Source organism: Magnolia sinica, chromosome 19, assembly GCF_029962835.1.
Source record: "Magnolia sinica isolate HGM2019 chromosome 19, MsV1, whole genome shotgun sequence".
In the NCBI taxonomy this organism is placed as follows: Eukaryota; Viridiplantae; Streptophyta; class Magnoliopsida; order Magnoliales; family Magnoliaceae; genus Magnolia; species Magnolia sinica.
The window spans coordinates 33,072,231-33,095,039 of NC_080591.1; the positions used below are offsets into that span (position 1 = coordinate 33,072,231).

At 39.3% G+C, this 22,809-nt stretch overlaps 1 non-coding gene across 1 annotated transcript; it reads right to left on the reverse strand.

The window, feature by feature from the left end:
* Positions 1–257: 257 nt before the first annotated feature.
* On the reverse strand, positions 258–364 carry LOC131235742 (small nucleolar RNA R71). Its single transcript, XR_009166264.1, has one exon. It is a non-coding gene; the product is annotated as a small nucleolar RNA R71 (small nucleolar RNA).
* Positions 365–22,809: the final 22,445 nt, after the last annotated feature.

Sequence of the window (22,809 nt, forward strand, 5' to 3'; positions counted from 1 at the left end):
TCATACAATTGTTGCCATCCTTTTATGGATTGGACAAGGAGGACCCATATCATCATGTGAAAGAATTCTTAAACATTTGCTCCACCTTTAAGTTCCAAAACTTCTCAGACGATTCGATCCGCCTACGCCTGTTTCCTTTTTCTTTGAAGGATAAGGCGAAAGCATGGTTGAATTCTCTAGAAGTTGGATCTATCACTACATGGGACCAACTGTCTAAGAAGTTCTTAAACAAGTTCTTCCCCGTTCACAAAACCAATGCCCTCCGTAGAGAAATTACTAACTTCACACAAAAAGAGGGCGAGCACTTTCATGAATGTTGGGAAAGATGGAAGGACTTGCTTCTTAAATGTCCTCACCATGGTTTTGAGAAGTGGCAACAAGTTCAATACTTCTATGACGGTCTGACACCACAGAACCGTCGCATGGTTGATGCCACCAGTGGAGGGTCATTCATGACCAAAAGTGATGTCGAAGCGTGGAGCTTCTTTGAAACCTTGTGCGAAAATTCCCAACAATGGGATTATTCAAATAGAGGTGACAGAAGTCCCCAACCACAAAAGAGAGGTCGTATATATGAGATAGGAGTCATGCCAGAGCTGAGCGCCAAGCTTGATAACCTGACAAAGAAAGTTGATGCTCTGGTATTAAATAATGGACCACCACAAACAGCTCAAGTCGAGGCATATGCCACATGTTCTAGCCCTGCCCATCCTATGCAGTCTTGTCCATCTGGTGCAGCATTCCCAGAACTTCTCTCTGAACAAGTTTATGCTATGAACACTTTTCACAAATCTGGGAATGATCCTTACTCGAACACATACAACCCAGGGTGGGCTAGACATCCAAATTTTTCTTGGGCAAAAGGACCACAACAAGGAGGACCATCCGAAAATCCTCCAATGCAACCTTACCCCCAAGTTGGCAGTCAACAACCTCAACAATTTCCACAATATCAACAAGTGCCTCCACAATCAAGGAAACCATCTCTTGAGGATACACTCTATCTTTTCATGCAGAGTTCTCTCCAATTCCAAAAAGACACCCAACAAACCTTACTGGCCAACCAGCAAAGCTTACATGCAAATGCACAATCCATTGCCAAGCTGGAAGTACAATTGGGTCAACTAGCTGCCACATTGAGTGAGAGAGAGAAGGGCAAGCTCCCTAGCCAACCTGAGGCTAATCCAAAGGGACAGTATGAGATTGGCTCTAATTCCAACCAAGGGCAATATCATGAACAGGCCAAATCGATCACTACCCTTTGGTCAGGCAAGCAAATTGATAACAGAATAGAGATGCCTGGGGATGAATCAAATTCTAAAACAGAAGATCAAGATGAAGCAGAGAGCCATACCAATGCATCCAAAGTCCAAAAGCTCTCTGACTCTCCAAGAGCCACTAATGTGCCACCTTATGTGCCCAAAGCACCCTTTCCTCAACGTCTGGCACCAATAAAGAAAAGAAATAACTTTGATGAAATCTTGGATGTGTTTCAAAAAGTGCAAGTCAACATCCCGTTGCTTGACGCTATCAAGCAAGTCCCTGCTTATGCTAAGTTTCTTAAAGATTTATGCACTCAAAAGCGTAAGCAGAATGTTCATAAGAAAGTCTTCCTTGCAGAGCAGCTCAGCTCCATGATTCAACATCACACCCCTCCTAAATTTAGGGATCCAGGAGCTCCCACAATTTCTTGCGGCATAGGAGATCATAAGATCGGGAAGGCATTACTTGATTTAAGGGCGAGTGTCAATTTGTTACCATATTCGGTTTATGAGCAGCTAGGACTTGGTGAGTTGAAACCAACTAAGGTAACATTACAACTAGCTGATAGATCTGTCAAGGTGCCCCGGGGTGTTATTGAAGATGTGTTAATCCAGGTTGATAAATTTTATTTTCCAGTGGATTTCATAGTTATAGATACTCAGCCTGTCCAGAATCTTCATAGTCAGATCCCAGTCATTTTGGGTCGTCCATTTTTGGCCACATCTAATGCTATTATCAATTGCAGGAATGGAGTTATGAAATTGTCCTTTGGTAACATGAATATTAAACTCAATGTTTTTAATGCAGAACAACCCTCCGATTTGGATGACATATTTGAAGTGGACATGATCGAGAGCCTTGTGCAGGACTCCTTCCGTACATCTTTTGAAGATCCTCTTGAGTCTTGCTTTGCTTATTCGGTCATGGATTTTGACATTGATTGTCCTATCGTTGTAGTTTATGCATTGCTCGACTCTACTACTTTATTGTAGACTGATAAATGGAGAGCGAAAGTGGAACCTCTTCATCCCTCTGAGACTCTTCCTGACAGCATAGCTCCCAACTCTGAGAAGACAAAGGCGAGCAGGCTACTTAATGTTCTTAGAGCATATAAGGCAGAATTGAACGGAAGATAGTGGAAATACAAGGAGTATGCCCCACGATATGTATGGATCATGCTGTTGTGGAAATGTCGCATAACATGCAAAGGAAGCGTGATCCTAACATAGAAGAAGTCGTTCGAGCAGAAGTCCTTAAATTATTTGACGACGGTGTCAGTTGCCTTATTTCAGATAGCACAGTTCATGGGAACTCACATCACTTGTCTAGGATCGGTTAATGAAAGTGTTGAGGTAATTTCTTTGGCGGACCCTGGTTATAAAGATTATTTCATTCATGGTCCGTTCTTGTCTGGCTGAAGACGTTAAACTTAGCGCTCATGGGAGGCAACCCAGCCTTTTGCTTTATTGTATTGCTTTTTATTTCATTCATTTTCATTTTTCTTAGTTAGTTACTTCAATGTTTGTGGGTAGCATTGCCGCAAACCCTCACGAGACTACAACTCGTCCACTAGGGGTAACCTAGGGGTTTAAAGGCTTGTTGCATGCGCTAAATGCAATCGAGAGCACCTGCGAAAGTGGTATAGGTAGGATCTTCTTTTCTTTTTCTTTTTGTTATTTTCGCTTCTGTTAATTTCTCTCTTGCCCTAACTTGCTCTTACATTGATAATTTTGGGAAGCCTCTTGATTCTCCGTCCAGGTACTATCTTTCCCTCATTTCTCTTTTATTATTCGTTGTCCCATGTGCATTACTTGTTTATTTCTAATACATTGAGGACAATGTAGATTTTCGGTTGGGGGTGGGAGATTAGGGTACCTAATCAGTATTTTCTTAGTCCTGAGGAAAATTTGTGAAAATTTTAAAATTTTTTCTGAATTTCTATTGAATTCAAAGTGACTTTGAAGGATAGTTGTGATTTTAACATTATAAGATACCTGATGTTGGTAACTAATGACTCTTGGATTCGGCCATCTGCTTGATTTCACAGTCAATTTTGAATTGTTAATCCATGATTAGACGTTGTGAACATTGATTAAGTCATGATTTTACATATCACATCTCGCTTGCACATTAAGTTTTGGTTCGATAACTGAATGATTAACTTGGTAAAAAGAAGAATTAAAAGGCTAAGTCACATAATCTTCACCATAGGTTTGCTCCCTATAGGTATAGATTTGATTCTCCATAGTTGACTTATAAAAAATGAGGCGACGAGTTTTCGCCATAGGTTTGCTCCCTATAGGTAAGAATTTGATTCCCCTCATTTACGTTACTGCTCATAAAGAAAATCAAAGGTTGGTAAAATTAAAAATAAATCTGTGAGATAAGTGTTGGTTTCAAGCTTGGTTGTCACGAATTACCAATGATATCATGAGGTTGACAATTGGATCTCTTAATGTTTGTAAGTCGAGATTACACTTTACATTCATGGAGCTCGATGTTCAGAAATGTTCTAATTAATGGATTAATATGTTGAACTTGATTATGAAGTTTACTGTGAGCTTGATTTCAGGAGAAAATTCTACTTACCATTTATGAATCTTAGAATTTTCACATCTCAGCTGTCTGTTCACAAGTTACTTGAGTTATAGGAATCATCTTTTATTTCTAAAATTATTTTTCGCATACTTTGCTCGGGACTAGCAAAATGCTGGTTGGGGGTTGTGATCAGGGTCAAATATTGCATATCAGACCCCAGTAATTACCAGATTTTACGTATATGATAATGCTTAATGAAGTATTTTAATTGTATTTTTGTTACAGGATGAAGTCAGGAGCGTTAATTGAAAATTGATGTTAAAGGCATGGATTTCATGATCCAAAGTTTCCAGAGCACGGGATGGACTCCAGAGAACCAATAATGAATATTTTACACGCTTGGGATTGAGGAAAGCAAGGCAAAGGGGCTCGAAAAGGGTCCAGAATGCAAGATCACATGTTTCCCGCCATCCGATCAACTCGAAACTTCATACACGGGATGAGGGCCATAAATTAACCGTAAATATCAAATTTCAGCCATTGACGATCTCGGGAAGTGGCCTAACGGCCAGATCAGCCCCTTAATTCATTAAGTGGGGCCCGCTGGATATCTGGATATACATCCATTTTGGTCTTGACGGTGGAAATAATATGAGAAAAAGGATGGACGGTGCAGATTTCTCAAAAACATTACAGTGGACCCCATATGTATAAGGTATGTACCGAACGCACCTAAGTCGGTCAGCAGCGCTGACCCGACTCCCTTTTCAAAAACGGAAGGTTCCGTTTTCAGCGCCGCGCGTAACGTACGGAGATCCGTTTTTACGGACCGCTGTGGGCCCCACCGGTAGCACGTACGGTTGATCCAAGCCGTTCATCATGTAGAGGGCTTTGACAACTACAAAACCATGTTTTCATCTTGTGCCCATGCGTGCACACGTGTGAGCTACAGAGGTCACAAAAGGGCTACCCGGCGACGTTCAAAACTGATCTTTTTGTATTTTCTTCTCTGGGCCGTGTCAATGGACGTTCCAAACTATCCATCTTTGAACGAAATCTCGTCCTCTATCCAATGGACGGGGTGGATTTCCCCGAAAATGCTTATGTGGGGCCCACCGAGCATCACAGCGCCGGACGTGCGAAGGCTTACGCACGTCCGCGAAGAGCTGACTTCCGGGCGGTTGTGGCCCACCATCTTCGATCAGATGGAAGATCTGATCCGTCCATCGTGTAGAGGGCGTCGAGAGCTTCAAAACCATGTTGATATTCCTCGCCCATGCGTACACACGTGTGCGGTACAGAGGCCAAAAGTAGACTGCCCCGGGACGTTCAAAACTGATCTTTTTGTATTTTCTTCTCTGGGCCGCACTAATGGACCTTCAAAACCACCTATTCTTGACTGAAATTTCGTCCTGAATCCAATGGACGGGGTAGATTTTCCAGAAAATGCCTCTGTGGGGCCCACCGATCACGGCTGTGAAAAATTACACTTCGAGTCCTTCTACGACTCTGCCACCGACCCCAGCCATCCAGCAGCTATAGAAGGGGAGTTTGGACGTGGGAAAGTCATTCAGAAACCTGGGGATTCCAGATCTGGAGCAAGGGAGAGAAGAAAGAGAAGAAAGAGAAGAAAGAAGAGAGAAAGAGATTGTTTGGTTTGACGTTTCTTTTATGAATTTTATTTAATATTTTTTATGGATTTTATGGGTCACTAATCTCTCAGCTAGGGCTGAGATGAAGCTCCTAATTTGATTAGTTCTTGTATTGGTTGATTTACTTTGAATTTCAATTAATTTGTTTCTTTCTTTAAGTGGGCTTTATGGGTTTAAATTCTATACTTCTCCATCTATGAACTTGATTAAAGTATATATATGGATGTTGTTTGGATGCTTATTATAGGTACTTGTGTCTGATCAAGAACAAGTTTCCTATAGAGGAAGAAACAGGGTGCTTTAATGAATGTACATTCCATGGACCCGACCAAGGATATGGGATATGTCATTCATGGCATTGCTTAAAGGAATTAGACAGTTTGTATGCCCGATTAAGGACACGGATTGTGCTTTCTCTATTTAAGTGGTATCAATCTAGATCAAGGTGAATCAACAGACAAAACAAGGGTTAGGATAATTAGGGGTGGATTCGAAAGTCCTAGTGCCCTCTCTCTGATTGAATTTTCTTCCCTGTTCTTAATTAATTGTTTTTCATAAAATTGTGCTTAGTAATTCATTCCATTATTTGTTGGATTAGTTAAGGAGAATCATAGATTTGAATTGTGACGACCAGTCCTCGTGGGAACGATCTCGTAATACGTACCGTATCTACATCCGATTCGTATACTTGCGAGTTTAAAAATCATTTAAATCATGTTGGTTTAAACAAAAACATCAAGTTTTTGGCGCCCAGTCTAGTTGACTCAACACTCATGCTAATTGACAAACCAGGGCACTTTCAATCTCCTCCTTTGTTAGTTACATGACAAAATACCAAAACACCCTAGAACACTTTTAGACAACCACCCTAAATTGTGTGTACATGATTCTTACACAATTTTACAATATCTAGTGAATATACACACACAATCTATAGCTACTCCCCTAACAACAATCTCTCCCCTTTTCTCCTTGCAGCTGCTCCCCCTAACACCTGCACCACCATTCATACATAGATATACACATAATTTCCTGTGTGGTGGGATTTGTTCTGCCCCTTTTTGTCAGTCATTGGCAAGGGGTAGTATGACTATATAAGTTGACTGAAGTTGAAGCATAAATTCACGGGAGAATTAATAGAAACCCAGATAATTCCATTCATAATAGATAATAACATCTAGATACTCATGGAAACCATCCATGCATATCAATGTCGAGAAGAGCTGTGAGTTCTCAAAAAAATAGTAGTATAGCTTCGAACGACAAAATTCACAATCCAAGTCTCAATCTTTAAAGGATATTCAAGAATTTTCAAGAGAGCAGTCAGAATAAGTTGTACCAATTGCAATCATCATTCCACAGATAAGCAATATATATTCAGATAAGATGATTCATGGATATTAGATAAATAGATGAAGATGACAGAAAAACAAGCATCAAAGATAAATATATATGCATCATCAAGCCAAACGGAATATCCTATATAGAAACTGCCCAAACTTGGCAGTGTCCACCCATTCAAAATCCTAACAAAAATACCAAGCTCATTCATGGTCATATACAACCAACCCAAAAAAAATAAAATCTCTAACCATTCTCCTTATCCATGAAAAAAATTAAAATTGTCTACACAAAATGGGGAACTTCACATATACCAGAGATACTAGTCAGGTTCGATGACCGTTAGAAGGTGCTTTTCCTGATATATGATGTTTCACATTCCAGAGTGTCTAAACATTTCATCTCCCATGGCGACTATTCAGGTTTCAGACAACTTCGATGACATCGAGACTATTTCAATGTCATCGGATATGTCAAAGTTTTGAAAGTTTTTAAACTTTACTCTTCTTTGACATACATAATGGGTAATGGTTAGTACAAGGAAATATGCCTATTTTGCACATGTACATTCAACTAAAGCCAAATAACTTCTTTGTTCTCCCTTTTTAGAAGAGAGAGAGACAGAGAGAGAGCCTCAGTTCTCAGATGTGCCAATTTAGCTCATTTTTTTCCTGTGCATTTTATCAAATTGCACATATTCGAATAGATTTTTGGAGGTCACCAAATCTATTAGCATCAAGAGGCTTTGTTAGGATGTCAGCAAGTTGTCTTTCTATAAACACATAATCCAACATAATGATCTTTTCTTCAACAAGTTCTTAGATAAAATGATAACGAATGTCAATATGCTTGGTCCGAGAATGTTGAACATGATTTTTGAAATATTGATGGCACTAGTGTTGTCAAAGAAGAGAGTCACTGTGGATTGCTCAATCCCATAATCCAGTAGCATTTGTTTCATCCAGAGGAGTTGTGCACAACAACTAGCTGCAGTAATATATTCAGCCTTAGCAGTGGACAGAGATATTGAATTTTGCTTCTTGCTTTGCCAAGAAACCGAACAATTTCCAATATAGAAGCAGCCACCACTGATTGATTTGTGATCATCTATATTTTCAGCCCAATCGGCATCAGAGTACCCAACAATGACTGTAGATGTTTCAAATGGGTACCACAAACCAGAGGTGGTTGTTCCAACCACATACTTGATGATCCTTTTAACTACTGATAGGTGTGATTTCTTTGAATCTGCTTGATATCGTGTACATGCACCTATGCTTCTGATTCTGTGAGTCCTTCGATGTCACTGAACTTTTCTTGATGTCATCGAGTAGTCATTTGATTCATCGACTGACTTATTGAAGTGAAGAATATGACACTGATCTATGTACTTCGATGACCTTTCAGATATGCATATCATAAAATATTTTCTTATCAGCTTGTATACACAGTAAAATTAGTAGAAAAAGTTGTGAAACCACAATTATAAGCATCAGCTATGCTTATACACAAAAAGAGTTTTTGAGGTACAGAAACCTCAAATATATCATGATAATTGCCAAAAATGCATCATTTCACACATCCATCTAGGTCTTAATGCCATGACTTGGACTTTTTTTCACGCTCAATTGTTACTGGGCATATGGATCATCATTTTTTATAGCAGTGAGCACTGGAGTGAAGTCCCTTCATAATTGGTTTTCCTGATAAGTCCAGGATCTTGCACTTTAGCTTGTCGAATGTAAGCACATGCTTATTGTCACATATTTTAGAAATGCTTAGAAGGTTGTGTGTCAACACTTCTACCAAGAGAGCATTCTCATTTTGAGCATTTCTAATCCAACAATAGTCCCATACCCCATTACTTTAGCGGTGCTTCCGTCTCCAAATGTGACCACCCCATCATCAAGATTTGAATAATTTGCGAGAACGGATTTGTCACTAGTTATATGTCTTGAGCAACTGCTACATAGGAACCCCTTAGCACTATTGCCTGTTTTTGAAATGAGTGAGTCACTAGGCAATTTCTTTTGTTTTTCACTACCCTTTTTGTGACAATTTTTCTTAAAGACATTGTTTTTTACTTCACTATGGGTGTTTCTGGACACATTTGGTAACTGAATCACATTCCCTTGATTTTTTTTTTCTCGGTTGGTTTGTATTTATTAGTAAGGTTTAAGCCAAAATTTAATTGAGTCCTTCCAATTATAATGCATTCAAATTTGTAGTGGCCTGAGTCTCCACATAAGTGACAAACAAGAGTAGCCCTAGTTCTGCTTCTCGATGCAGCTGGTGCTGTATTTTTGGAGCTTGCTTTGCCTTTTACATATCCCAACCTACTCTTGTCTTTACTAGGTCTTCCCATCCCTAAAAGTCTTTCTAATTTGTCACTAATCTGGGAGAATTTTTAGCTCAATAGATTTCAATCTGTTTAGTAAGTTTCAAAGATTCATAAGGGACAGATTGAATCTTTCCAGCTTATCATTTTCAGAGTAGTATTGTTGTAGATCATTAATCAAGTGTGTATTGATTTCCAATGTTTTTCCTAGATTTAATTGCAGTAATTTATTTTTATTTTCATTTATTCCAAGTCTTTTAAGGATATTGATGCTATGGATATAAAGTTGATTATAGGCATCCTGCAGTTTATCCATTTCTTCTTCTTCTTTCTCTGTTTCCTCATTATCAGATGGAAATGATTCAGTGGCTTGAGGATCTTCGATTTTCTCAGTTTCTATGGGAATGATGGAGCCTGTGAAGACCATAAGAATTTTCAAGGATTTTCGGTCTCCATCACTCTCTGAGTCACTACATTCAGAATTTGACTCTTTAGTATCAACCCATGTGGCTGCCATTGCCTTTCCCTTAGTTTTTCTATTTGGGCATTTAGTAGACAGATGTCTAAACTTTTGGCAGGTATAACATTGTGTTCCTTGGTATTTTTACTAGATTTACCTATAGAATATTTGTTGTCCAGCCATCTTCCTTTAAATGGTCGGCTATGATTTCTATGAAAGAACTTTCTGAACCGTTGAGCTGACAAAGCCACTTCCTCGTCTTCATTTTCCCTTTCACTTTCATATTCCTCATTTAAAGTATTCTTTAAAGTTTTGAGGACAATACTTTTAGATTTAGGAGTTTGTTTGAAGTATAGTTCAAAAGTTTATAGGAAACCTACTAGTTCTTCTACTTTTAATTCATCCAATATTCCTACACTCTTCAATGGTTGAAACTTTTGAGTTAAAACATTTTAGTAGGGATGTTAGTACTTTCCTACAAATTTTTAGACCAAAACTTTCTTTCCTAATCCACCCATGGAATTACAAATGATATTCAGTTTTGTAAAACATTCCATGAAGGTCTCATCATCCTCCATTCTGATGTGTTCAAATTGAGATGTTAAGAGCTGTACCTAGGACCTTTTTACTATGCTTGCATCCTCATGGTTTGTTTCCAATAGACCCCATGCCTCTTTAGATGTGTCGCATGAATACTTCTTAGGACACAGCATAGTAGATAACATTCATTGCTTTTGCTTTAGACGTTTGTTTGTTTTTTTCTTGAATGCAGTCCACATTTAGTTGGATTAAGGTTTGCGGATAGTTGTGCCATTTTCAAGAACAATTTGATCACTTCGTGGCACATATCCGGTTTCAACTATGTCCAAACACCATGATCCAAATAGTGCATCCTAGACTTCCAATCAGCATTATTTGAACCATCAAATACTGGAGGTCTAGTTACCGATGAGCCCTCTCCATTGGCCATAATACTAGCTTTAGTCAAGATCACTCTCTAAGCGGTGAAGCCCTTAAGAGAGACCTACTCTGATACCAAATGAAATTGCAGTAATGATCGCTTTGGTTGAAGTAGGAATATGCCAATATGTCCTAGAGGGGGGTGAATAGGACTTTTTTTAAAATAATTTTATATCAATTTAAAATCCTATCACTCTAATCCTAACAACAAGCATACATTTAGGATTACTCAAGAGTAACTCTACTGGCTTCCAAGCCCGGTAGAGGATCCAATCACAACCCATTTGAGAGATGAACAATATGCAAATTAGTTTATGATGGATATGATTGTGGGTGTGTGTGAGATGCGATCTCAAATAATCAAATATGAAAGTATTAAAGGAAATCACACAAAATAGTAATCTCAAACACAGTTATTTTTATAGTGGTTTGACTACTTGTCTACTCCACTCCCAGTAGACGCACTCAACCCTTGAGTGTGCCGGATTTCACTAAGGAGGTTTCACACGGTTCACCCTAAACATAAGGTTTTAAATCAGGTTCACCTTTAACCTTTACAACCTACACTTAGGCTGATTGATTATGTTCTCACGTGCAAGGGTAAACACATAGCATGTAACAACCCTAGTCCTAGTAGACAGTCCTGAACACTTGCGCATACAAACATACCTCACGAGGAAGGTGGTGAATGCTAAGAGACATGGAAGAATACAATATCCTCATTCCCATTTAAGATAAAAGTATTGAATTTCGGGGATGAAATTCTCTTTAAGGGGGGTAGATTGTAACACCCCATACTTTCTGTAGTCGGGTGTTACCGCATAACCTAACTTAGTATGAGAGCCAACTTAGCTTACTTGAACAGTCGCCCTCAATATATCTTAACTGTTGACTTTGACTATGACAACTAGACCTCTAAGATCTAAGTTCAATCTATCTTGGATCCCTAATGGCCCTTCAAACATCCGATTTTGGATTATGAAAACTCATATGAATCCTATTTTAGAACCCTGATCGTGAGGATATTTCAGCATACATCTATTTAGTATAAATAAATCATATGAAGTAAGTTAGAGATCAAAGACACGAGATCCACCGTTCGTCATGTCCATCACACCCATGTTACACTTTCACCGATCAAGAAGAAGATCCAATCCGCCCATTAGGCCCGTAACATATCATTAGATGGAATCCACCAAGTGGTCACATGATTTAGAAACTCCTAGGATCATTGATAGTCAGATCAGGGTCAATCCAACCATTTAATTTATATGGGTCAACAGACCATGGGATTTCAAAGACGTGAAATCAACTATTGAGGGTTTTAATTAAATCATTTTGCAACCCACATGTCTACATGACCACCTTAAAATGAGGCCCTACAAATTTAAATCCAAAATTAATGATAATAGTAACAATAATAATAATAATAATAATAAAGATAAATGTTGAAATTATTCTAATAATAGTATTTAATGTTCTAAATTCATAAAACAGGGGTCCCATTCATCTATATAAATTCTTAGGACCCTTTTAACCGTTGACATTCAATTTCGGAATGATCCGACCAGTAGATCGATGGGAATCCACCAATATGACCCAAGTCGAGTTGTGGGCCCCACCTAGACCTTAAGTCGGCCTGATCAATGACCCAAGATCCCTTGGAAGAACTGCTTAGAAGGATGGACAGAGTAGATTTCCCATAAAGCATCACGGTGGACCCCACCTTGAGTGGTGCGTGTACACAGGGGGTGTACACCCACGCTGCACTGGTCTAAGAGACCCAGTCAAATCGGGTTGACCCAATATCTCCCAAAAAAGGGAATTTCTCTCTCTAGACACGTTTTTGAAATGGTTAGATAACTGACCATTTGCAACCGTTGTGGCCCACCATGATCAACCCAAAGAGTCGATCTGATCCGTCCATCTGGCATGCATTGAGGGGTCTGACCAAAACCATGTTTGGTTCACCCCATGTTTCGATCGCGTGCGAGCACAAACGCCGGTGAAAACAGGTTGTTTGTGTTTGTTTCATTTCCAAAAAAGGAAAGAAATCCAATTTCTTGCTTTTCAGCTGGACAGATCCTTGTCAAAAGCTCTCCCTTCATCCTAGCCATTGGAATGAGCTCGTCCCGACCGTCCGTTTCATGCAAGCTAGGGCTGTCAGTGGAAACCGACGCCGGTTTTTGTTGCGCCAACGTTTTCTCTCTGCCACAGATTCAATCCAGACTATCTGTCCCTCATCTGACGGTGCTGAGAGGTCTAGGGTTTCAAAGGAAAGGGGATCCTATATAGCAAGAGGGTTCTCCGTTCCTTGTAGCCACGCTCAAGAAAGAAAGAGAAAAACGGTCATTTCTCCCAACATCGAACCCATCAACCTAACCATTTCCAACCTTCATTTTAACGCATCGAGGAGCTCCATGGGGTTCATCTGAACTGCCCAGAAGAGACGGATCGAAGAAACGCACCCCTGATATGAACCTGCCATTAAAGCTCGACCATCTTCCACGTCGAACCTGCACCACTACTAGTGCTTGTGAGGTTGCGGATTCTAGATCTGAAACCGTCAATGTGTAACCCATATGACCGCCATCCAACGAAGGAAAACAAGAAGGAAAAAGAGAGAAATAAGAGAAGGAGGGAGCGTGAGTTTGAGTTCGGGTCACGCCGCACCAAGCTGCTGCCCGACTTAGTCGGGTCGTGACTGGGTGGAGTCCAGTAGTGTTGCTGGACTTCGGAGAGGGAGAGAGGAAGAAAAAGAAAAGAAGAAGAAGGAAGAAGTAGAGTGGGGTGACTAACGTCATCCCGCACCAACACGATTTAGCTCGGGTTGAGCCTGAGTCTGGCCGAGTTAGGTAATCCCTTGCCTCCATATCCTTGGGTCCCAAACAAAGCTGAAACCATCCCTCAGCAAGGCCTTTGTTTGGACTGAAAATGGCCTCCAAAAAGAGTGGTGATTCAAGCTGAAAATGGCCTTCAGTTGAGCCTCCAAACAAGGATGAAACCAGGCCGTTGGTTGGGTCAATATCAAGCTGAAAATGCCCATAACTCTAAGCTGAAATCAGCCCTAAGATAGGCCTTGAAATGAGGTGAAAAACAGGCCATGTTCTCAGCTGAAAATATCCTTCGGCCGTCCCTACAATAGGTTGAATCAGGGCCTAAAACGGCCCAGAAAAATGACATCTGGAATGGGCCTAGAATCAGCCAATAATGGGCCTTCATGTTGGCTAGGGTCAGGCCTCAAATAAGCCCTGCATTGGATGGTGTTTTGGGCTGGGAATCAGCCTGAAAAAATGGGCCACACCATATGTAAATCTAGTGGGCCGCACGTCCAAAAATGGGTGGGCTACACCATACTCAAAACATGTGGGCCACACCTCATTTAAAGGTGCTATGGGCTTCACCATAAATCTGGTGGGCCTGGTCGAACTTTAGGCCACCCTCGTGACCACCAGGCTGGGCCGAACTAGGCCCAGTTCGGGCCTTAGTAATGGGAAATTTCAGGCCCGGTCCGGGCCACCTTGTTGGGCCACAATTGATGGGCCTGACCACCTTGATGTGGGCCCAATTTCCATGTTTATGGGCCCTTACAATCTCAAGCATTCATAATAAAGTGCATGGCCATTAGCAATTATTTATACTAATAATAGTTATTATGGAAATATAGTAATAATATTAATAATAATTATGATGTCATTATTAAATCCTAGTGCCTTGTTTTGCCACTCTCAAATGTTATTATTAATAGTAGGTCATAACATTAGTTATCATCATAACGATTGTTATTACTACGTTAGCCAATATAAATAATAACAATAATACTAATATTTACTTCGTAATTATTAAATTTATATCATAATTAATGGCACACCAACTAGGGTTCAAAATCCTAAACCTATGTAATCCAAACCCTAGGTTAAGACTTTAATCTTAAAAAGTGTGTAAGCTTAGGTCTAATTGTACAACCTTACAATTGATGGTAGGAATTGATTCCAAGGAAGCACGCATTTCGTAGCGAGGGTGCAAGCAGTCCAAACATAAGGTGAGGACTCACCCTTTGAGCTTCCCACTTGATTTCATCAATCTAGATATAGATGATGACATGATTCCCTTAACTGAGTTTCTTACTTTACTATAAAATATGCTAACTTGTGGTATAGTTAATTTATGTATTGGATGATAAGCGTTTCTTTTAAATTGTAATATGCATGAATGGTTTGATGATAACATGTTATCCTTTATTGTATATGTATTAATTCATTAATATGTTACCACTTGTGCTTGAATGATGAACTGAATGGAACTTACCTTGGACTTATGATCTTCCGGTCCACATTTGCCCTTTGTGGCTTGGATGTGTCATTGGTGCCCTTGTGGCTTACTGGTTACATTTACACATCTGTTGTTTCCTAGCCATCTTGTGGAGTTCAGTCGTACCATGATTTTTGGGTGGAGCTGAAGTTCGCTTATCGGTTTTCTAGCCATCTTGTGGAGTTCACGTACGACATGATTTTCGAGTGGTCTAGGGTTTGTATGTTGTTTGTCTCTTCATATGTGGTGTCAGTCGTACCATGATTTTCAAGTGGAGTTGAAGTTCGCTTATCAATTTTCTAGCCATCTTGCGGAGTTCACGTACGACCTGATTCCCTGATGAAGTAGAGGTTAACGGGTGATTTTCTATTCTCCTTGCAAATTCCACTTGTACCATGATTTTCGGGTGGAGCTGAAGTTCGCTTCTCGATTTTCTAGCCATCTTGCGGAGTTCACGTCCAATGGGATTTCCGGTGTAATAGAAAATCGTACATTTGATTGTTTGGTTATTTGAACATGTTTCCTTGTATTGCGACTGCCATTATATATTGCTTATAATAAAACTCCGTTGATTGGTTTGATTTTCTTAAGTATGAGTATGACTATGAAATGCCCTGTTTAGTGTATCTAACTTCATGACTTGTGATCTATATTAGATTATGAATGATGAGTGCATAATCTTAGAAGGTGCACCTCATTGTGATAGCCATTGACACTATCAAACCATAACAGTTGATGCAAGTATAGGGTGAGCCGATGCTGTTCACTAGGTTGCTGGAGCAGATCGAGTAACTAAGGAGCTAGGCGGGGCCCTTGCGGCTCGCATTGATCTCCACTACTAGTTGATACACTTATATTTTTGCTTATGTGAACTTTGTTATTTGAGATTGTATAAGTCCTGTATGGGCGCCACATTTAGCAATTGGTGATGATCAGAATGTTTTTATTTAATGCATGGTTTATTCTAGCTTCGCTGCTGTTAACTCTGATTAATGACAAACGGTTCAAATTTACACTCAACCCTTGAGTGTACCGGATTTCACTAAGAGGTTTCTCACAGTTCACCCCAAACCCAAGGTTTTGAATCAGGTTCACCTTTAACCTTTACAACCTACACCTAGGGTGACTCGTTTATGCTCTCACGAGCAAAGGTTAATACAAGCACCCACTTTTAGGCACACTGGCTAAGGATCTTCCACAAGACCTCAACTCGTTTATGCTCTCACGAGTAAGGGTTAACACAAGCACCCACTTTTAGGCACACTGGCCAAGGATCTTCCAAAAGACCCTAACTATTTATGCTCTTCACAGAATAAGGGTCAACACAAAGCACCCACCACATACACTCCCACCGAAGGCCTCCTAGTGGACTTACAAGGGGTGAGAAACACCTTAGACCCAAAGCACCTACCACGTACACACCCGCCGGAGGCCTCCTAGGGGACTTGGAAGGGTGAGAAACACCTTAGATCCAATCCTACAAAAGAATGATCTCAAGGATCCTCTGGACTCTGATAACTTACAGATAAGCACATGAGTCCCTTTTTAGCTCGTTGTTGAAGATCTCCTCCTTTGTTGATGAAGAGTCTTCTGCTTCCTTGAACTGCAACTCAGAAGATATACCGATGCATGACAACGGGTTGGGTCAAGGTTATGATGGAATCCTACTCTCAAATATTTTCTTATAAAGGAGAGAGTGATTCTAATCATCTATGCATTCAAGGCATCCCAGATTAATGATTTGTCATTAAGATGGTAGCTGGAGGATCTTTGAATGTGGAAGTTCATTCCCCAATTTACTTTATTGAATGTCAATGATGAGGGTGGATTAGAGGATGAACTTCCATGAGAGAAAGGGCTTTAGGTATATGATCTAAGGTTAAAAACACACAAAAGCACTCTCTTCTTTCTCTCACAACAACTAAAGACAAGCTCTCTATATATAGGCAAAAGGTTCCAACGGATATTAAACGATCACATTTATGACAGAGTTCGATATCATCGAGCGGGATCGATATCATTGAGTGTATACTCTCGATATCATCGGTGGTCCGCTCGATGACACAAACTCAAATGTCATACACTTTTGAAGCCTATTGCCAGTTGATCGAGGGAATCGAAACACATGTCGATGTCATCAGATTTTGAACTCCGATTTCTTCGATGCGAGGTTTGATTCCTCGACATTTGAAAATGAGAGAGACTTGCTATGAAATATTTCAGGTTTACAAGAATGATCGAGGGACATTCGAGATCATCAAAATTTGAATGTCGATGATATCAACTGTGTTGAGGCATCAATAAATTCATAGAATTTTTGTTTAAGCTTGCTGGACAGTTTCTGTCCCTGTTCGATGTCATCAAAACCGTACCGATATCATCGATATTTGAATATCGATTCTATCGAGTGACCCTCGATCATAGATAAACCATCTTGAAATATTTTACTTGAAAACTTCGTGCCCATGACTGATATCATCGAGATTTGAACTTCGATGGTATCGAGGGAGCTTCGATATATCGATGCACATATGATATTCTTAAGTGAAAACAGGAGCACCAGGGATCTGCCTATCGATATTATCGAGTCACCTTCGATGGACTCGAGATTCAAATATCGATGATATCGATAGATATATCGATACATCGATAAATCCATCCAGAGATATTTGTAGTTGTTGGACACTTTTTTCCTCATTTCGATGGAATTGATTTGTAATCGAGGACATCGACAGCGTAGGTCGATTATATCGAGCAATGTATTGATAAAATCGACAAAGCAAGAAAACTTAGAGATTTTCTGATTTTGAAAATGTTTTCTTAACTTAAAAACCCTATGATGTTCTTACTTGTTTTAAGGGTTTAAATACCTAGTGTTTTGGGACATGGGATGTGAGGCTTAGATTTACCTTTGGCGAGTTCAGGCCCACATCCGATTGAGGCAGATGGTTGATTGATCTTCCTATAGAGCTTCTCTATCTAGTTGACTCAACATTCACGCTAATTGACAAACCAGGGTACTTTCAGACATATTTGATGAGATTGAATCAGACTCTGCAGCGAATCCTGATTTTCTGTCATCCAATTTTGATGAACGTTTAGATTCCCTTAAGGAAAAGATAGAGGGTATGCATGTGTCCCAAGAAACTCAATTTAAATACATGTGCAAATATCTGAGGTGCATTAACAATGGACTACATCTAATTGATCCTTCCATACTTGCTCCTTCCTCTGATTCAGATTAGTGTTGAATCTCTGATCTGTAATAACTTTTATACTTGGATTTCTCTTAACTTTATATGATTGGACATGTTTTCTTGTTATTGTGGACATGTTTGAATAGTTATCTTGACAATATTTACATTATCTTGAACTTACTTCTTACTATTATTACTCATTGCTCTTTTGTTTCCATCATCATTTATAGGTTCTTTCATTTGTCATATTGTGACAAAAAGGGGGAGAATTTGTGTTGATATGCCTATTTCATAATGATATTGGATTCTATAGAGTGGATGTTAAAAATGTGGAGAAGTGGAGAAGTGGTTAAGTAGAAAAATTTTAAATTCTCCTCTTAGATTCTATAGAGTAATGTATTAAGGGGGAGTATTGGTTTGTTGATTTTTGCTGACCAGGTTATAACTGGTGCATGATTCTTTATTATGCATATATGATTCTTTACTATGCGTATTATGCATAATTTTATTTATTTGGTTTTGTCACGAATTTATTAAAGGGGAAAATTGAAAATGCTATCTTATTTAGCTCCTAGGTTTGTCAAATTTTGAAGTGCTAAAACCTCTTAGAATCTGTATCTTGTGTAGTTGTACTGTAAAGATCAAGTTCATTTCATCCTTGCCTACATTCAAGTACAAGATCAAGAAGTTCAAATACAAGTGCAAGAAGTTCAAATTCAAGTTCAAGAAGTTCAAGTACAAGATTAAGAGACACAAGAACAACATTAAGAAGTTCAAGTACTAGATCAAGTCTTCAAGCTTCAACTACATCAAGAAGTTCAAGTGCTAGATCTAGTCCTCAAGCTTCAACCATATCAAGAGAATGATATGTGATGATTCCATCTCACAAATAAGTTTTGTTTAACCTTAGATTGACCTTAGGATAGGTCATACAATTTGCATTTAAATCATAGGTCATTTGATAACTTTATAAGTCATATTTCAACTAGTTGTAGTCATGGTTCGACTAGTCCAAGTACTGGATCAACCAGTCTAAGAATTTCCTCGACCAGTCCAAGGTTTGTTGTGAATTTTCATAATTTCTATTGGACCCTCGACCAGTCCTGAAGATTGCTCAACCAGTCGAGTAAACAATGCTCGACTAGTCGAGCAGGCTTGACTCAAAGTCCTGCAACATTTCTAGGTATCACTCGACCAGTCGAGTAGCGATCTTATCTTATCACGCCAGAATTTTTGAAATATTGTTGGTCCTTCGACCATTCGAGCTGACCACTGGGCCAGTCGAGTGAACAGTATTTTTGCCTATAAATTGAGGACAATTTTCAGAGTTTTTCAATTCATTCCAAGATATTCAAGTCAGAACTCTAAGAAAACTTGTCCCCACATTCGAGAAGCTAATTGGTTAGTATTTAAGATTCTTTTAATAGCATTTTTGCATTTGATTTTGCGATCTCTATTTAATTTTATTTCTTTTGAAAAAAGGAATATTGATTTTACCCTTTTTGAGATCAAAATCAAATCAATCTGGCCCATGTTAATTTAATCTAAAAATCATTTAAACCTAAGAACTTTTTCATATATGAGTTTGGACATTGAACATCTACGTTGAACATCTATATCAAATTGGTTCTACCAGGCTTCATCAGAAGAAGAATCCTCAGATAAGTACATTTCAATTTTCTGTATTTGGTTTGCAAGATTGCTAGAAAATCTTCTATTTTTGGTTTTGACTGAGATAGCTAGAAAATCTCAGTGAGTGGGATTTTTAATTGTGGTAGCCCTTTTGAAAATACAATTGTGAAGGTTTTGGGTGAACCTTGGAAAACCTATTTCATAGTGAAAGCCAATATCCCGAGGGTGAGGATATTGGGAGTGGAGTAGTTGTGTGGCTGTTTTCTAACAGTTGGTGTACACACAAGCGAACCACTATAATTGCTGGAGTTGTGGTGAATGTTTATTTTTGTGCATTTATGGTGAATGATTGTAATTTACTTTCTGCACATGTGGTGAATGTTGTAATATCAATAGATATTTACTTCTGTTTTATTCTTTATTCCTCTGTATCGGTTTGGGATTTTGATACACAGACCGTTCTAGAAATCAGGTTGTCCTACCATAAGCCATTGGTTTTTGGTGTAAGGTTGTCCTGGTTCTTATTTGTCATGTTTCTTTCAGTTGTGTTCACATGCTATTGATTTCCTTATTCATTTAAGTCCCTTGCTTTCTTGGCAGATAATAAAAAACAATGACCTTGAAGAGTTGCGGGAACTGGGTTCTGGCACATTTGGGACTGTGTATCATGGGAAGTGGAGGGGTACTGATGTTATGATAAAACGAATCAATGATAGGTGATTTGCTGAAAAGCCTTCAGAGCAGGACTGCCTGGTCGGTGCCTACAATTTACATTGACAATGTTCCATCTGTCATCTACCTTCAGAGCAGGAAAGCCTTTCATGCCTTTTGTGTGCTCATTTTGATGCCATATTGTGTTTTTTCTTTTTTTCATATAAGCAGAGAGCTGACTTCTTGAATGAGGCGTGCAAGCTTGCTGACTTGCACCATCCAAATGTTGTAGCTTTCTATGGTGTTGTCCTGGATGGCCGTGGGGGATCCGTGACGACAGTAACAGAGTACATGGTTAATGGTTCTCTCAGAAATTCTTTACAGTGGAATGATCGGTTTTCTTGCTCACTTGTTTTTATTTCTTGTCTTATAATTATGTTCTTTTCATTAATGATGTGAAGTAAGTGCATGCTCTACTTATTGCATGGCATCTGAATGGAGGAAATTTTACTTGCTACTATTTGTCATCAGGACCCTCGATCAGCGCAGGCGTCTCTTGATTACTATGGATGTGGCATTTGGGATGGAATACTTGCATGGAAAGAACATAATACTCTTTGAATTAAAGCTACCAGTCTTCCTTCTTCACATGGGTATTTAAACTGCCTTTTTTGTCAGGAACAATTCCAGCTGAGACATCGGCCACCTTCCCTAGGAAATCAGGCAGCTCTACCACCTCTCCTTGCATGTCAATTGCATTAGAGGATCTGTAGAAAACACTGAAAAAATGGCATTCATCAAGCTAGAGACTGCATGCCAGTTGGCATGTCCTGCTCCAAAGATCTCGCTGCTTGCAGTCGACCAATTAATGGCCTGGTATAGCACAGTTCAAGTTTAGAGATTCGAGGTTGTAACTGTAGCCCCTGCTTGGAGATGGTTCAACGTTGTCAATTCGAGGTGCCTTGAGATAAAATCATGGAGTGAATGCAAAGGTGAGTTTAAGGTTGAGAGGTATTGGATTTAGAGATTGACAGAATCGAAAGACCACCCTGTACCTTTTGACATTGGGAACTGGCGATGTCGTAAGATAGTCCACGGCACACAGAAATCTAGTCCTCAAATGTCTGTCTATGTCTGCAAATTGCTTTAGTCTTATTAAGAAAATCTGTATTCAACATGTTTGTGATGCCTTGATTGCTAAGTACATATTTGGGACTGATCTGGTTTCTGTTCTTGCAGGCCGGTGTAGGTGACATTGCAGGGAGTTAACCCTAATGACCATTACTGTTGAATGAGGCTGGAGGACATCAACTATGCACGCCCTGTATATGAGTGCCAGGGCTGCTCGGATCCTGCTGGAGCTCAAGTAAGCGATAGTGCATGCATATAAGTTCGAAGGTCTGTTTGTATTTGTGAATAAAAATATTAGAGCCAGATAAGTTTGAATTCCATAATCATTACAATTTGAACCAGATAAGTTTGGAGGATTGACTACTTTGCAATAGAAAAAATGAACATAGGAAGGTCTTCGTTCACTAAAAAAAAAAAAAGATTCTTGACTTCCAGTGTCTATGACCCATTTAGTTTTTGTCCTACCAACTGTGTGATTTTCAGCTGACCCGCTTAATCTGTGGTGTACAGATGGACAATGCATTGCAACGGTTGCACATGACCATACTAACAAATTTTGTTCCAGCAGTAGCAGTGGAAAGGATAACACTAGATATCGATTAGCTCAGCCCCAATTCCATATACCATGCAAAAGAAAAATCAACGGTCAGTGAACAACATCTTGGCCTATTTTAATTGATGTGAAATTTCTTTCAGGATATAATGGTGCTTGTGATGTTGGTTTGAGACTTGCAACCTAGAACTGTAGCACGAAACTAGCTGCTGTGGTTCGGCGCTGTTTTGCTAATCTCATGCTGACCCAAATTTTTGAGGGGTATTTTTATAATAACCCAGTTCGAGTCCTATCAGTTAAGCAAAATACAAAAACCTTGTTAAGTGGTGGTTTCCATTGTACTTTTACACTTTCATGCATAGTGAAAACTCTCCCATTGTCCTGCCACATAGATGTAGTCAAACATCATAGCAAGCCACTTGAAATCCGTGTTTTTGTGTGTTTCCACTGTTGTTTTTTTACTTTTTAGTTTGTCATCACTCTCTATTGATCCAATATGCATATGCATCTTAGCAGCTGCAAAATTACGAATGGAATATTTTCATGAAATACATTTTTATCCACGCTCCAAAGTAACACCACCCATTGTTATAAACTGGTAACCTTATTCGAATAATGACCTATTTTATATGGGGATTGCAACTGAGGCACACAGTTTAGTAATCTAGACAATTGATCAGTTAGATAATGCCATGAACACCTCCCAGATTGGAAGATTTCCACCAACCTCGAGACACCTGAATATCGACTATTACTATATTTTTCGTAGTAGTCTATTTGCA